Here is a 4,119-nt window from a genome sequence, read left to right as displayed (position 1 = left end):
GAGCTGTCTAGGTGCCAAGTTCAAGGGCAGCTTGCCTACTCCCTAATGCCAGGCATGTGCCAGGACGCCTTGCTTCTGCTGCTTGCATCACAAGGCAGGCTGCCTCCTCCTCCTCCTCCTCCTCCTCCTCCTCGTTGTTGTTGTTGTGTCAGGGGGACCAGATCCAGCGATGCCCAAACTTTCATCTTCCAGATTATGTTGGACTTCAGCTCCCAGGAGTCCTGACATGCCAACATACACTTGAGGAAGGAAGCTCAAGTTGAGGAAAGCTCATGCTACCCCAACTCCTCTCTCCTCCAGTTAGATCCAAAACACACTGCAGAAATGATCCAGTTTGAGACTGCTTTTAACTGTCCTGGCTCTGGGCTAGGAATTGTGGTTTATTATTTCGTAGTTCATCATTTTGATCATTCCCTATTGGTTATTTATCATACCCGCTTCTTCCTCTCTCAATTGTTTTTACTCATTGGTTTTAATGGTTTATTTTATATTCCATTGTTGTTATATTAGAAATTATGTTATTATATGTAAGGAGGCAGGGGAGGAGGGATTTATTTATTGTATGAATTTATCAGAGTTGTATTGCATTTTATTTGTGTGTTGGATTTTATTATTGTATTATTGGACTGTATCTTATTGTGACTGTAAGCCGCCTCGAACCTACAGGAAGAGGCGGAATATAAATAATAATGATGATGATGATGATGATTATATAAGTTTATTGTGGCACCAGAGCTCTCTGACAGGGTACAAGATCTGTAACTAGATTCAAGTCTGGAGTCTTGAAGAGTCAGCTTTAGGTGTGCTGATAAATCCAGTTATACTGGTTTAAGAGATGTGGAAGCAATTGGTTCTCTCTGTTTCTGTAGATAGGAGGCTCTCAGCAAATTCGCCATTGCTTTTATCAAAAGCCCAGCGTTTCTGTCTTGGCTGAGAGCAGAATCACCATGAAAATAGCAATCCTTATATTAGAATGAACTAGATATTAAATTCAAGTGGGCACCAGGCACTAGTAAATTTGTTAGGCTTTAAATTGCTGAGAGACTTGAAAGTTGCTGCAATTGGCAACAACAATCACAACAGAATTTCTGAAGAATTTCTAGCACTTAAGCCACTGAACTGGAATTCAGTTGTAAATTTAACACCATCAGACTTCCCTTTCATACTGATTCAGACTAACAGGGCTATGTCTTTTAATCCTCTCACCATCAGACTTTGGTTGGCAAGACCCTGAGAGTGGCAAGTTACTCAATGTGAAAAATAGCTATCCAATTAAAATGGATTATATGACTGAATCTTTTGCTCTTGGCTCAGATTTTTTCAAGCCTGCATACAAATGCAACACACCCATTTTTGCCTCCTGGCATCTCTTGAATTGAATAATTGAACAGGAAAGGAAGGTGGCCATCTAACTCATCTGTACCAGTACAATATCTTTGAGAAGAGATCATCCAGTTTCTGCTTCAAAAATATCTAAAAAAAAGGGCACACTCACTTAAAACAAATTGTTAGTTCTAACTAGAGAAGATCAATTGAATCAATGGAAATTATGTAATTACTATTTTTCCATTTTTTTTAATGGCTCAACTCTAGTTGAAGCTACCAATTTCATTTAAATTTTATCATTTTTTTCAGGGAGTTTGCTCTATGTTTGAACAGCTTGTACTATAAGAATGTCTTTCTAAAATGTAATCCAAATCTTTTCTCTTGTAATTTTTAGCCATCATTTATGTGACAGTCCTTCATATATTTAAAGATATGTATCACATATGTTTTAACAATTTCTTCTCCTGGCTTAACATACCCACTCTTTCAATCTTTCCTCCTCAGACATGTTGCATATATATGATCATGTTTAACTGTCCTCCCCAGAACAGGACCAGCACTACATTACTCCAGTTAAGGCCTAATGAAAGCAAAATAGCTTAAAGGAAACATATTTTAAGAGAAGAAGAAAAAACTACTAAAATTCTTTGCTAAATGCTATTATAGTGTTATTCTAAAAGCCATCATAAAAAAAAATCTGTTTTTTTAATTCTCTGGTATCTTCTTGGTTATGTATTGTGACATACCAACTTTGAAATATGTTAAGCAAGAAGGTATGCTGTACTATCTTACACAATGTAGAGAGATCTTGTATCACCTTTGAGACTAACTGAAATAAAGAAGTTGGCAGCTTGAGGTTTTATAGACTTCAGTCTACTTCCTCAGTCTAAGAAAGTATGAAAGCTCATGCTGCCAACTTCTTTCACCCAGTTAGTCTCAAAGGTGCTACAAGATCTCTCAACATACTAATTCTACAGACTAACAAGGCTTTATCTTTGAATTCTATCGTACTCAATGTAATCACCCTCTGTAAGAGCTCTGTAATGTGTGGCCACATCTCTTCCAACCACTGATCAATTGTGATGCTGCACCTTGGTGTGTTCTGTCTTGGCCACATCGTGAAGCAGCAGCAAAAAGCCCAAGTGCTCTGTGGTGCAAGAGAATAGTCTCCAAAATCTGACAGATGAAAATTGGGGCACAATGTGGTCAATAGAGCAAATGTTATCAAAGAGAAAGAACTCACAAACTAGGAGAGGCTGCTGTAGTTTGTTTTTGCCTGATCCTACTGGGATGGACAAGATTTCACCCCTTCATCTCATTTACCCCCTGCTGAGTCAATTGAGTACAAATTGCTTTTGCATTTTGAACTTAGTTTGCAGCAATTGAAATAAGCTGAAGACAAAAGAGGAAAGTGCAGGGAGGAGAGAGAAACTGGGACATTTTAAAAGCAGCCAAAAAACGGGGGCAACAGAGGATTAATTGAGACTCTCCCTGCCAAATTGAGATAGTTGGTGGGAATTCAGGAAGAGCCAGAAATGTGCCAGGGTGCAGCCCTGCAACCTCACCATTAAAAGTGGGCAGAAGAATGGAGCCATGCATGGAAGCCCTCTGACTGTTTTGTGTGCTTGTGGATCCAGACCACTGATTTATTACACAATTACATGGCCTTCTGTGAAAGCATCTGATCAGGTCATCCTCCAGGACATCTCAAGGCCACCATAAGCTTCACATTTTTGGATGCAAAACAATGAAAGCCAGCCCCCAGAGTTAGAGCTTGGAAGGGAAGGCCCTGAAAAGGAGGCAGCCATAGGATCACTGGGATAGGCGAGGTTAAAGACTCACCTCTACCTCAGTGGCCTTGATGAAGAACCCTGTTTTCCTGACGCTAATAGCAGTATCGGACAATGACCCCAGGTGAATGTTTAACATTAGGATACCAGTCACATTAACTGTAAACCAGGACTTGGATTAAAGAGGTTAAGAAAAACCCTCTCACAATTTGCCTAGGATATATAAGACATATGCTAACATCAAATTTGATTCAACAGTATTGTATCATAAACACAGATGTGTAAACTGATGGGCCTATTTGCAGTAAAGTGCTAATGTATGTGTTAAATTGATTTCGCAGTAGTGCATATTTGGGGAAGGAGATCAATCTACGTTCACTCATTGCTTGAAGGTTTAAGTAGTAACATGGGGTTGCTTAAGAGGAGAGCACAATTTGGAAATGTCTTAATCATACTCTGGCACCAATTATTGTCATAATATATTCTAGTATGGTTCCCATCTTGTTACATGAAAAGCAACAACAACAAAAAATCTTATGCTGTTTTGTTGTGCTTAAGCTTTTGTAGGTCTTGGTGTAGTTAGGGATCTTTCATTCTACGCAATGATAATATATGATAGTCCACTATGACTGGAATCGTGGGGTTTGTAGTGTAATGAGGCATTAGAGCTCTCTTCCCTTCCCTAAACTGCCAATCCTTAGATTCCATAGGATGGAACCAGGGCAGTTGAAGTAAAATCACAGTGCTATAATTGTGTAGCACGAAAGGACCCATAGGTCCTATGAGAGCCAGTGTGGTATATTGACAGCTCTGGAGACCAAGGTTCAAATCCTAGCTTCGCTGTGTAAAAAAAGCAACTGGCTGACCTTGGGCCATTCACACACTCTGAAGCCTCAGAGGATGGTACTGGAAAACCCCCTCTGAAGAAATTTGCCAAGAAAACCCCACTATAGGTTTGCCTGTTGATAGGTTGCCATAAGTCAGAAATGGCAACAAACAAATG

The sequence above is a fragment of the Sceloporus occidentalis genome, unplaced genomic scaffold (assembly GCF_023333645.1).
Source record: "Sceloporus occidentalis isolate IW3139 unplaced genomic scaffold, rSceOcc1.0.p SCAF_5, whole genome shotgun sequence".
NCBI lineage: Eukaryota > Metazoa > Chordata > Lepidosauria > Squamata > Phrynosomatidae > Sceloporus > Sceloporus occidentalis.
Note: the sequence above shows the minus strand (reverse complement) of the source record.